Source organism: Lepidochelys olivacea (genome assembly GCF_965140295.1).
Source record: "Lepidochelys olivacea isolate rLepOli2 genome assembly, chromosome: 4".
In the NCBI taxonomy this organism is placed as follows: Eukaryota; Metazoa; Chordata; order Testudines; family Cheloniidae; genus Lepidochelys; species Lepidochelys olivacea.
Window position 1 is genome coordinate 99,178,774 of NC_140414.1, and position 14,228 is coordinate 99,193,001.

General features: G+C 42.0%; 1 protein-coding gene across 1 annotated transcript in view; it reads left to right on the forward strand.

Moving 5' to 3' along the window:
- CORIN (corin, serine peptidase) overlaps positions 1-14,228 on the forward strand; it is a 320,230-nt gene that overhangs the window by 97,830 nt on the left and 208,172 nt on the right. The window lies entirely within an intron of this gene.

Below are 14,228 nucleotides of genomic sequence, written 5' to 3' on the forward strand. Positions count from 1 at the left end.
ATGGCACACACCAATAGCTTTAATGGGTTTCTACAGACATAAATGAGGGCATAATCTGACCTGCAGAATCTTTATTACTGATAAAGATGCATGAAGAGGAAAGAGTTTAGTTTCACTTTTAGATCCTAGGTTATGTTTGCAGGATGGCAATTGGAAAATTCATAATTTTATTTGTGAATTGAGGACATTGATACACAGTCAGTCAGATGCAATAAACACAGAACCACACCAACTGTACACATTCAATTTTTAGAGTAAAATTGCTCTTTTAATGTCTCATCTGAAGGACAGCAGCTCTAACAGTGCAATTCAGCTGTCCTAACCCTGCTGCACTGCAGTGTGTAGTGTCTGTAATGATAGTAGGAACTTTGGAGGAGAAACCAAAGTTACCCATAATGTTATACGGGGGAAAATCATTATGTAGAGAGTCTTATCAGCAGAAGCACATTGCATTTGCTACATCACTTGGAGCCAGGCAGGCAAGATAGGAATACTTGTCTCTACAGTTCTCAACAATAATTTAAGTGTTTACCATTATTTAAAGTCCCCGATATCTTTTTTATGGTATAATAGCTGCGTGGCAACAGCTATTACATGGTGTCAGAACAAAGCTAAAAGTAAGAAAAGAGTAGAAAACATCTGAAAAATGATCTGACTTAAAGCCTCTAGGAAAGTTAGTATTTGAAGGAAATGCAGCAGAAAACTGGAGAAAGTGGAAGCAAGGGTTTGAGCTGTACAGCACTGTGAGTGGTGCAGACAAAAAAGATGAACAGCTGCAAACAACATTATTTCATCTTGTGGCAGGTGAAGAAGCAAGAAAGGTATTTAACACTTTTCAATTTGACAATTCCACAGATAAAGAAAAAACACAAGTCTGAAAGAATAAGTTTGAGGCCCATGAAGAGAGGCACACATTTTTCACTAGAAGTCAGTCAGAAGAGGAAAGCATAGATCAATATGGGACTGATTTAAAACTGGCAGCGCAATCCTGTGAATTTAGAGAACTGTGTGACTCACTCATTAAAGACTGCATTTTGTGTGGTAATCAGACTCGGTGCAGGTTATTGATGGAGACAATTTAACCGTTGAACGTGCATGGACATATGTCATGCAGATAGAATGACTGCAAAATTGTCTAATGAACTGGGTGAACCTGAAAAACGTGCACAAGTTGCAGCATAAGCCCACCTTTTAGTAAGCACCCAGATATGTGGTCATGGACTGGAAGGCATTCTGCTGCTAATAAAAGCCTGCAATCAAGTGACATGAAAAAAGAGCAGTCAGAAGTAACTAAGGGTTGTTATAGATACAGTGATAGCCATGCCATAAGGAATTGTCCTGTGTATGGGCAAGAATGCTGAAGATGGGGCAAACACAATCATTTTGCCAAAATGTGCAACTCTGGAAAGGTAACGTCCCGGTGCAAACAGATGTTTATCCTCACAGAAACGGACGAGCACTTGCAGGATCTGTTTCTCAATATGCTGAGTACGGAGCCTCCCAAGAATGAGTGCATTGTGAATTTGCTCATTAACGATCAGAAAACTGTGAGTTTTAAAATTGATAATGTGGCACAGGTCAATGTGATGGTCTGTACTGTCAAGTTATACAGCACTTTAAAGACCAAACCACTTTGCAGCTCAGTGATCCAGCTGTTAACCTACTCAAGGGACAAACTGCAAGTATGTGGTAAATGCAGCTTATATTGTGAGTATAGGGATAAAAAAGCATTGCTGGAATTTCATGTGATGGAATTGATTCACAAGTCATACTGGGCTTACGGGTTGTGGCAAGTTTAAACTTTGTGCAAAGAGTCAATATTGGTAAAGAAAGTGCCATAAGGTAACTGGGATACATTTAAAGACTACAAGGATGTATTTGAAGGTGTAGGAAGCTATCCAGGTATGCAAATCATAAAGATGAACTCACTAGTACTATCGGTAATTCATGCGCCTTGTAAAGTTCCAGGAACTTTTAAGGAACAAAGCAGAAAAATAATTGCACCATATAGAACAGCTGCAAGTAATAACGAAAGTGCAAGAACCTACCAAATGGTTTAATTCTAGAGTAACTGTAGACAAACCAGGTTGAGATGAAATAAGAATATGCTTGGATCCAAGAGATATGAATAAAGCGATATAAAGGGAACATTTCCAATTGCCTACAGTAGAAGAAATCACCAACAAGTTAGAAAAAGCTACAGTTTTCACTCTCTTCGATGCCAGTAGTGGATTTTCTCAAATATAGCTGGATGACAAAGTTCTAGACTCTCTACATTTAACCCACCATTTGGCAGGTACCAATTCATTGGATTTCCTTTTGGCAGCTATTCAGCTCCTGAAGTGTACCAACAGACATTTTACTCCTGGGGGAATTCTGCGCCACTGCACAATGCAGACTTTTCCAGAAATTAACGTGCGTGCAGAATTTCCTTTCCCACACAGAAATGGCTGCCATGTTGCTAGCTGCCACCAGGGGCCATTGGACCCGGCAGAGCCCAGCTTGCACATTGAAGACAAGGACGGGGGGAGGGAACTGGAAGGTTCCCAGAAGCTGCAGTTCCCAGCACGTCCTGAAGGAAGGAAGCAACGGTGCCCAGGAAACCCAGGTGTCTGGGCTAGGGGGCCCATGGCTGGGCTATGAGTGGGGAGGGGGTTGGGTATCTGGGTCATGTGGGCCCCACAGCTGGGCTCTGGGGGGAGGGGTGTGGGTATCTAGGGGGGGCCCTGTACCTGGCCTCCTGGGGGGAAGGGGAGCAGGTATCTGGGCTGGGGGGGCCCCACAGCTGGGCTCTGGGGGGAGGGGTGTGGGTATCTAGGGGGGGCCCTGTACCTGGCCTCCTGGGGGGAAGGGGAGCAGGTATCTGGGCTGGGGGGCCCCACAGCTGGGCTCTGGGGGGAAGAAGGTGCAGGTATCAGGGCTGGGGGGGCCCTGCAACTCAAGGTGGGAAGGGTTGTGGGTGTCTGGCTCCCCAGCTAGGCTTGGGGTAGGAGTAGGGGTGGGGAAAGGGGCAGAGAAACAGGAACTGGGTTGTCAGAGGAGTTTCTTTAACTCTCTACTCCTGGGGGAATTTGTGTGTGTCTGTCTGTATTGTTACAGACATACTTGCTGATAGGTATTTTGAAATAAATTACCAAAATAATTGAAACTGGCTTGATTATGTAGTGTTGTTTTGACAAATAAAATTTACAGAATTTTAAAATATTGTGCGCATAATTTTTAATTTTTGGCACAGAATGCTCCCAGGAGTAACATTTGAAGGTCTCAAAGGTGTTGAATGAAAGGCTCAAGAGAGTTCTAGATAGGTGTCAAGAAAGGAGCCTGTGACTGAACAAAACTAAATACAAATTGTCTCTGACAGATACAATATTTGGGGCATCACTTGACAAAAGAAGGTCGAACATCTGACAACTCAAAAATTGCTGCTATAACTGAAATGGCTGCACCAACCTGCAAAGCTGGATTGCAAAGATTTCTTGAAAAGGTTACTTCCCTTGAGAAATATATCCCAAACATGGTAACAGTAGCAACTCCTTTAAGACAAGTATTGGGAAAAGATGTTGAGTTTGCCTGGATGCCAGTACGTTAAGTGGTATATAAACACTTGAAAAAATTACATATGGTACACTTGTGCTGAAGTACTTTAATGTCAAAGAACCAATTACTGTGTCAGTGGATGCAAGTTCTACCAGATTAGCAGCTATGTTGGTACAAAACAGGGCTCCTGTTGCTTTTGCCTCGAAAGCTCTGACAGCTGCACAACAGAACTATGTCCAAACAGAAAAAGAAATGCTGGCCATAGTATTTAGTTGGTTTCATCAGTTTTTCTATGGGGAAAAATTAGCTGTGGAAACAGACCACAAACCTCTGGAGGCCATTCAGAAAACCTCTTGTACAGTTCTCCACCAAAGATTCAAAGATGATTGCTAACACTCCAGATTTATCAACTGGAAGTTGGATACAGACCAGGGAAAGAGCTAGCAATTGCTGATGCTTTATCCAGAGCATACATGTTGCATGGCGAAGGAGTAAATTTGTAGGAAGATGATGATGCAGTACATCTCGTGATATCTTATTTGCCTATTTGAGAACATAAATTGAAAGAATTTCTTGCTGCTACTGCAAATGATGTTGTCCTGCAAACCTTAAGACAAACTATTTTGCAAGGATGGCCAGACAAGAGAACTAAAGTACCAGAGGATATCTATGCTTATTGCTCATATAGAGAGGAACTAAGTGTGCAAGATGGACTTGACTTTAAAAATGACAGACTCATAGTATCAGCAGGTCTCAGAAAAGAGATCTTGTCTGTTATCCATGAGAATCATCTGGGAGCAGAGCTATGTAAAAGAAGAGTTTTAGATGCTGTCTATTGGTCAGGCAGATGTTGTGAAATTGAGGGCATGGTACAATGTTGCAACACAGTTTGAACTTCAGAAACAAAAATCAAAAGGAACCAGTGCTACCACATGAGGTCCCTTGGTAGAAACTTGGCACTGACCTGTCTGAGTTTCAAGACGCAGATTATTTTATTCTAGTTGATTATTTTTAGGGTTTTCGATTAATCACAATTAACTCACATGATTAACTCAAAAAAATAAACTGCAATTAATAGCAGTTTTAATTGTACTGTTAAACCACAGAATACCAATTGAAATTTATTAAATATTTTTGGATGTTTTTCTACATTTTCAAATATATTTATTTCAATTACAACACAGTGTACAAAGTAAACAATGCTCACTTTATATTGTTATTTATTACAAATATTTGTACTGTAAAAATGGCAAACAAAAGAAATAGTATTTTTCAGTTCACCTCATACAAGTACTGTAGTGCAATCTCTTTATGGTGAAGGTGCAACTTACAAATGTAGATTTGCTTTGTGTTACATAACTGCCCTCAAAAACAAAACAATGTAAAACTTTGGAGCCACAAGTCCACTCAGTCCTACTTCTTGTTCAGCCAATCGCTAAGACAAATACCTTTGTTTACATTTACAGGAGATAATGCTGCTCGCTTCTTGTTTACAATGTCACCAGAAAGTGAGAATGTGCATTTGCATGGCACTTTTGTAGCTGGCATTGCAAGCTATTTACATGCCAGATAAGCTAAACATTTGTATTCTCCTTCATCCTTCGGCCATCATTCCAGAGGACATGCTTCCATGCTCATGATGATTGTTTTAAAAAAAAAAAAAAGAGTTAATTAAATTTGCGACTGAACTCCTCGGGGGAGATTTGTATGTCTCCTACTCTGTTTTACCCTGTTTTACCCACATTCTGCCATATATTTCATGTTATAGCAGTCTCAGAGGATGACCCATTGTGACAGGTGTCGGTCGGTCCTCCGAGCCCCTAGGGGCGATGGAGAGCTATGGTCTCCCTGGCAGGCCTCAGCCACACCTTCTGGGCGTTGGGGAATTAGCGGGGAAGGTGCGCCGGCACGAGTCAGTAGCGCGCCCCTCAGGCAGGGGAGCGCCGGCACGAGTCAGTAGCACGCCCCTCAGGCAGGGGAGCGTCAGGGTAGGGGAACGCAGGCCCACCCAACTCCACTGCGTTCCAGCCCAGGGCCCTGACAGTGGCAGGAGGTGAGAATCCCGCCACTGGGTCAGCGGGGCCGTCCGCGCCCACTGACCAAACACACCCACCCCACGGTGTAGTTCGGCCCCTGGGCTACTTCCTACCCAGTCTCCCAGGCAGGTCACTCCGGTCCCTCCATCTCCTCCGGGCATTCTGCTGCGGGCCACTCCGGTCCCTCCATCTCGTCCGAGTATTCCGCTGCGGGCCACTCCGGTCCCTCCATCTCGTCCGAGTATTCCGCTGCGGGCTACTCCCGCTCCCCCTCGGTATCGGACTCACGCTGGCCCGGGCTTCAGTCAGGCCCCTCCAGGTCCTCTGGGTATTCGGCGGCAGGCAGCCCTGGTTGCCCCAGGTCTTCCTCATGGTCAGGCTCCTCCTTGCCCAGGGCTTCGCCTGGGTCAGCAGCAGGATCGTGAGGGAGCAGCCTGTGTCTGTCTCCCTCCCTGATGCTCTCCTCACTGGGCAGAGGGCCCCGCCCTTTATACTTCCTGTCCCACCCTTCCCCTTCTGGGGATTGGCGGAAGCTTGGTCTGGCCCCGCCCACTCAGGCTGAGAGGGTGGCTCTTTAACCTCTGGTTCGGAGGGGAGCCACCCTGGCTCCCTACACCCATACATGTTGTTTGTTTTAAGAACAATTTCACTGCTTTCAGTGCTTTTCAGAATCTGAGAGGGCAGGGTGGAGCATGCTTACAGAAGTCTTAAAAGAGCAACACTACAATGCGGAAACTACAGAACTTGAACCACAAAAAAAGAAAATCAACCTTCTGCTGATGGCATCTGACTCAGATTTTGAAAATGAACATGCGTTAGTCCACACTGCTTTGGATGGCTATTGAGCAGAAGCCATTATCAGCATGGATATATGTCCTCTGGAATGGTGGCTGAAGCATGAAGGGACATATGAATCTTCACTGCATCTGGCACATAAATATCTTGCAATGCCAGCTACAACAGAGCCATGCGAATGCCTGTTCTCACTTTCAGGTGTGTCATAAATATAAAGGGAAGGGTAAACATCTTTAAAATCCCTCCTGGCCAGAGGAAAAACCCTTTCACCTGTAAAGGGTTAAGAAGCTAGGCTAACCTCACTGGCACCTGACCAAAATGACCAATGAGGAGACAAGATACTTTCAAATGCTGGGGGGTGGGAGAAACAAAGCCTCTCTCTCTGTCTGTGTGATGCTTTTGCCAGGGACAGAACAGGAATGGAGTCTTAGAACTAGAATCCTAGAGGGATTCTCTATGTTTTGAATCTAATTACCCTGTAAGGTATTTACCATCCTGATTTTACAGAGGTGATTCTTTTTACTTTTTTTTCCCTCTAGGCAAAACCTTAAGTTACAAAAAGACACAAAAACAGGAATATCCATTCCATTCAGCACAGCTTATTCTCTCAGCCATTTAAAGAAATCAGAATCTAATGCATATCTAGCTAGATTACCTACTAAGTTCTAAGACTCCATTCCTGTTCTGTCCCTGGCAAAAGCATCACACAGACAGAGTGAGAGGATTTGTTTCTCCCTCCCCCCAGCTTTTGAAAGTATCTTGTCTCCTCATTGGTCATTTGGTCAGGTGTCAGTGAGGTTATCCTAGCTTCTTAACCCTTTACAGGTGAAAGGGTTTTTCCTCTGGCCAGGAGGGATTTTAAAGGTGTTTGCCCTTCCCTTTATATTTATGACAAGGTAATATTGTAAACAAGAAACGGGCAGCATTATCTCCTGCAAATGTAAACAAACTTGATTGGCTGAACAAGAAGTAGGATTGAGTGGACTTGTAGGCTCTAAAGTTTTACATTATTTTATTTTTGAATGCAGTTATTTTTTGTACATGATTCTACATTTGTAAGTTCAACTTTCATGATAAAGCGATTGCACTACAGTAATTGTATAAGGTGAATTGAAAAATACAATTTCTTTTGTTTACAGTGCAAATATTTGTAATCAAAAATAAATATGAAGTGAGCACTGTACACTTTGTATTCTTTGTTGTAACTGAAATCAATATATTTGAAAATGTAGAAAATATCCAAAACTATTAAAATAAATGGTATTCTATTGTTTGTTAGTGCGATTAATCGTGTGATTAATCATGATTAATTTTTTAAATAATTTGACAGCCCTAATTAGTATTCAAAATACGTAGACATTTGCTTGACTCAGGATGCTGTGTCATCAGACGCAGCAAGTCTATATTTGCAAGGTATGGCATCCTGAAGAACTTATTAGTGATAATGGACTACAGTTTTTCTCCAGGGACTTTTGCAAAGCAATGCAGTTTTAGTCACTAAACTTCAAGTTCATTGTTCCCACAGTTGAACAGAATGGCTGAGAGAGCAATTCAAACTGTAAAAAGAATTCTTTAAAAAATCTAGCTTGGATAATACAGATCCCTATTTTAGCTTGGTGTACTATCAGAATACACCTCTGAGAGGATGAGGATTATGTACTCAACTCCTCACGGAAAGATGACTAAGGACCAGATTACAAACTTCATCACAGTTGTTACAACCCAAGCTGATACCAGGAGACCTACAAAGTAGCCTAAAATTGAGACAAGCAAAGCAGAAATATTTCTTTGACAAAGGTGCAAAATCTTTTTCACCTCTGGAAAATGGAGAGACTTTTTGTATTTGTCAAAAAGGAACATGGAAACCTGCAAAGGCGGTTGACCAACACACTGCTCCAACTGCTTATCTTGTTAAGACAGAGGAAGGAGATGTCTATAGAAGAAACAGAATTTGATAAGCATAAAAAGGATTGTGCAGGAGTATGAAAATATGGAACAAACAGAAACTGTGTCAACATAGAACTCAAAAATGCAAGCAATACCAGACCAGTCTACTGAATCTACTGAGTCTCAAATTGTCAGTTCAAATACGGGGGAAAAGCTCTGATAGTCCTGTTACTACCTCTAAAGGCAGAGTGATAAGAGAGCTGGCTAGAGAAACAGACTAATTGTTCTAGATTTTTAAGGATTCAAATTAGATTTATGAGTGCTGAATTAAGGTGATATGGTTAAGTAAAAAAGTTGAAATTCAGTTACACTGTATGTATTTAATTTAAGAATAAAAGAGAGATGTGATGATAGTAGGAACTCTGGAGTAAAAACCAAAGTTATTACCTATGGTCTTGTATGGAGGGCATCATTATGTAATCTTATCGGCAAAAGCACACTGCATTTGTTACAGCACTTGTAGCCAGGCAGGCAAGCCTGGAATGTCTACCTGTATGGTTCTCAGTAATAAATGTACCATTTACTGTTATATAAAGTCCCCAGCATCTTTTTTTATGTTATAACAGCTAGTTGGCAACAGCTATTACAATGTCAGTACTGTACATGAGCTCAAGTCCTCTAAGACTAGACCTCCTGATTATCTGGCTTAGATCATATATGTTAGAGATGGAAAAAATCACCAGCTCAGTAAATCCATTCTCCACCAGCCAGTGAAATATACAGAGTAACCCTAATTCATCTCAAAAAGAAGAATGAGCCATATTGGTACAGAACATAGAGAGCCGATTAAACCTTTCCCCCATTTTATCATCCTCACATCCACTGCCCAGTCTTCTATGTATAACTGAGATTCTTTTATGTTTCTTGTGTTTCCTATAATTAAAGGATCTTTAGTGGAGAGAGGAAGCAACTGGGATTGCTGGAACAGGGGAGGGGAGATTAATAGGACGACTAAAGGGAGATATGATAGAGGTCTATAAAATCACGACTGGTGTGGAGAAAGTAAATAAGGAAGTGTTATTTACTCTTTCTCATAGCACACGAACTAGGGGTCATCAAATGAAATTAATAGGCAACAGGTTTAAAACAAAGAAAAGGAAGTATTTTTCATACAACGCACAATCTGTGGAACTCCTTGTGAAGGCCAAGACTATAACAGGATTCAAAAAAGAACTAAAGTTCATGGAGGATAGGTCCATAAATGGCTATTAGCCAGGATGGGCAGGAATGGTGTCACTAGCCTCTATTTGCCAGAAGCTGGAAATGGGCAATGGGATGGATCACTTGATGATCCCACAGTATTCTTGCAAGTAAGTTAAAGAAGTATGGATTGGATGAATGGACTATAAGGTAGATAGAAAGCTGGCTAGATTGTCAGGCTTAACGGGTAGTGATCAACGGCTTGATGTCTAGCGGGCAGCCGGTATTAAGCGGAGTGCCCCAGGGGTTGGTCCTGGGGCTGGTTTTGTTCAACATCTTTATTAATTATCAGGATGATGGGATTAATTGCACCCTCAGCAAATTTGCAGATGATGCTAAGCTGTGGGGAGAGGTAGATATGCTGGAGAGTAGGGATAGGGTCCAGAGTGACCTAGACAAATCGGAGGATTGGGCCAAAAAAATCCGATAAGGTTCAACAAGGACAAGTGCAGAGTCTTGCACTTAGGAAGGAAGAATCCCATGCACTGCTACAGGCTGGGGACTGATTGGCTAAGCAGCAGTTCTGCAGAAAAGGACCTGGGGATTACAGTGGACAAGAAGCTGGATATGCATCAGCAGTGTGCCTTTATTGCCAAGAAGGCCAACGGCATATTGGGCTGTATTAGTAGGAGCATTCCCAGCAGATTGAGGGAAGTGATTATTCCCCTCTATTCAGCACTGGTGAGGCCACACCCCGAGTATTGCGTCCAGTTTTGGTCCCCCCACTACAGAAGGGATATGGACAAATCGGAGAGAGTCCAGCGGAGGGCAACGAAAATGATTAGGGGGCTGGAGCACATGACTTATGAGGAGAGGCTGAGGGAACTGGGGTTATTTAGTCTGCAGAAGAGAAGAGTGAGGGGGGATTTGATAGCAGCCTTCAACTACGTGAAGGAGGTTCCAAAGAGGATGGAGCTAGGCTGTTCTCAGTGGTGGCAGATGACAGAACAAGAAGCAATGGTGTCAAGCTGCAGTGGGGGAGGTCTAGTTTGGGTATTAGGAAACACTATTTCACTAGGAGGGTGGTAAAAGCACTGGAATGGTTTACCTAGAGCGGTGGTGTAATCTGCATCCTTAGAGGTTTTTAAGGCCTGGCTTAATAAAACCCTGGCTGGGATGATTTAGTGGGTGTTGGTCCTGCTTTGAGCAGGTGATTGGACTAGATGACCTTCTGAGGGCTCTTCCAACCCTAATATTCTATTCTATTCAAAAAAACAAAAACACAACGATTAAAGGTCTAGAAAACATGATCTATGAAGGAAGATTGGAAAAATTGGGCTTGTTTAGTCTGGAAAAATGAAGACTGAGAGGGGACATGATAACAGTTTTCAAGTATATAAAAGGTTGTTACAAGGAGGAGGGAGAAAAAGTTGTTATTCTTAATCTCTGACAATAGGATAAAAAGCAATGGCCTTAAATTGGAGCAAGGGAGGTTTATGTTGGACATCAGGAAAAACTTCCGCACTGTCAGGGTGGTTGAGTGCCGGAATAAATTGCCTAGGGAGGTTGTAGAATCTCCATTATTGGAGATTTTTAAGAGCAGGTTAGAAACATTTCTGTCAGGTATGGTCTAGATAATACTTAGTCCTGCCATGAGTGCAGGTGACTAGACTAGATGAGCTCTTGAGGTCTCTTCCAGTCCTATGATTCCGTGATTACCTGTTCTGTTCATTCCCTCTGGGGCACCTGACATTGTCCACTGTCAGAAGACAGGATACTGGGCTAGAGGGACCTTTGGTCTGACCCAATATGGCCGATCTTATGTTCTTATTGGATTGAGGCTTCTGCTGTACCCATACCTGATTTTTTCCCATCTCTCGTTCATTCTACAATTGATTTGTAGTGTGTTTGGTATTAGTATGTTGTAGTGTTAGTCAGATTCACCTGGTATTATGTTAAAAGTTTGAGTTTGTAAGGTGGATTTAGACTTTATATGGGATATCATGTTTTGTCATTTGTTATTGTGGCAACTCAGTGGTGGATTTATTAATAAATTTTGGGGTTTACTATGTTCTTATTTAATTCGGTGTCTATTTGTTGGTAGGAAGTTTTGATTTAATTACTTTGAGTTTACCCCTTTAGTTTTAAAATTATTGCCTATTATGAACGGGTTTTTCCAAACAAAAAAATATAATGCTTTTGATTGAAGTCCCAATTCCTGATTAAATAAATGTTTTCTCTTGTGAGTTTTGAAGTGGTTTTTCCTGCTACTTGACATTCGTTACAAAACTGTGGTCTAAAGTAATTCCTTAGGAAAAGCACTGGAGTAGCGTCAAAGAAGAGAGCAGTACACATAGACATTAGAGACGGGGAAGACTCATTGAGTCCATCCTGCTGCCAGTCCAGCATAGATTCCTACAGAACATTCTCTAGTTATTTGAGAAGCTGAGGAACCCTATGCAATCTGATAGTGCTTTTTCTGAATCAGAATCTTTACAAAATCTGTATCTGATGGAGGTGTACATTGTATTTCTTACTGGTGTTTGAAGGCAAAATTTGGATCTTAGGGAAAAAAATTATTTCAAGCAGCTGCAGGCCAACAGATTTACAGTGTTCTTTTTCTCTCTCCTTCCACCACCTCATTGTCTGCCTCTGTTTGAGAACAGAAGTCATTTTTCCTTTAAGTTCTTAGGAGCAGGGACCATGCTTTTCTATTGGTACAGCACCTTGAAAAATAGGTCTTCAGTCCTGATAGACACCTTTGGGCACTATTATAATATCAGTAATAAATAATAACTCGGGGCTAGTCTACACTGGCAATGCTAAAGCGCTGCCATGGCAGCGCTTTAACGTGCCTTGTGTGGTCGCAGCGGAGCGCTGGGAGAGAGCTCTGCGAGCGCTCTAAAAAACCCACCTTCACAAGGGGCGCAGCTCCCAGCGCTGGTGCATTGTCTACACTGCTTTACAGCACTGAAACTTGCTGCGTTCAGGGGGATGTTTTTTCACACCCCTGAGCAAGAAAGTTGCAGCGCTGTAAATTGCCAATGAAGACAAGCCCTTTGTCAGTAGCAGTAGCAGATGTGGAGAGACTTAATTCTGTTTGGCCACCCACTAGATCAAGTACACAACTGCAGCATGCAAGTGAAATAATGAATCATAATGGTTGTGGGAAAGCTTATCTGAAAACCTCAACCAGTAAAAACATGGAGATTCCAAATGGTTTGAAAATTGAAAAATATGATTCCCTACCCACCCCAGCCTAACTGCCTTAAATTCTACCAAACTAGATATGATATAAACAGAGTATGGCTATGGACACTGATTATCCAAAGTCAAATTCTTTCCAGCCATTTGGGCCTTTTGGATGATATCACTGCTGTGCACTGACTACCATCTGTGCAGCTGGAATATTTCATTACCAAAAGAAAAAGTAAAATCTCTTTGCCCCTTATATTTAATGGCAAGTGCTCCTCCTGGTGGCAATTTAAAGCACAGCTGCTGTTTCCCCTCAGAGCCTGGCCTCAGAGAACTGCAGTTTTCCAGAGGTAGCCAGACTTCTTTGAACTGCACATTGCTTTAAAAAACTGATCTAGGAGCAGATTTAAGGAGCTGCTTTCCTCAGATGAGCTCAGCATCATTGACTATAGTTTAGCACCAGTCCATGGCCCGTCACCTGATTTTAATTCACTTGGTGCTGTTTACCCCCAAATCATTTTTTGCAATAGAAACTGAGTTGAAAGTGGCTGTTGGGCCCTACACCGCTGCTGAAAAGCGTAACTGGGCTCACAGAGGAAAGGATCTGATGAATACAGGAACTGAAGTATATACAAAAAGAGAATATAAGAACAAACATATTCAAAATAATAGAGAAGGAGTTTATAAGCTTTTCCCTAATATTTTCATTAGTCCTCTACTAGAAACTATTTTTCTTAGTGGAAGGATAGGCTCAATAAATCCTTCTCTAAAATAAGATTAAAAATTTTTTTTTAAAGAAATGTAAAATTAAGGAGCCAGATTCTAATAGCAATTAGTCATGCCAGGCAAAGATAAATAGGCTATTGGGGCACTTCTCAGGATGTCCAAATTACTTTTACACATGTTCAGTAAAATACATTAAACTGTCTGGTATGGTGGCCCTGACCACCAAGCTAGATGTTTGACTGATTACATCATATCCATATTTGAGACTCTGTTATGATGTTTTTTAAAAAATTCCATGCACTTGCAAGCATTTCACTTTTGGGCCCAAAATAGGCATCAAAATAAGTGGCCAGATTTTCAGAAGAGCTAAATATATTGAATATAGAGATGTTTTGAAAATCTGTCCAGAGGTGTCTCAATGGGAGCAACTGGGTGCTGATCACCTTTGAAAATCTGGCCTTTATTTATGTGCTTTTCCGAAAAATTGCCTTTGTTTAAGGGCACCGAGCACTTGAAAATCTGACCCTAAATTCTTCTGAAAAATTTGGCTCTGTGCAAATAGACTTGGCACTCTATATGCCAAAAGGTGCTCAGCATGGGACTAACAGGGAATTGAAGATCAAGAGTGGTGTGCACTCCTGTGCAGTGGTATGGGAAGGCTTGTGTAATGCCCGCCTGTACTATGCCTCCCTCAAGTCAGTGTTTTACTCTTACTTTCATTAGCAGTATGCAGAGGAGAGGAAATGTTAAAAACCCTTGGGTGAAACTGCGGCCCAAATAAGTCAATGGGAGTCTTGCCATTGACCTCAATGGGTCCAAGATTTTATCCCTTGATTTTTACTAGGTCTTCTG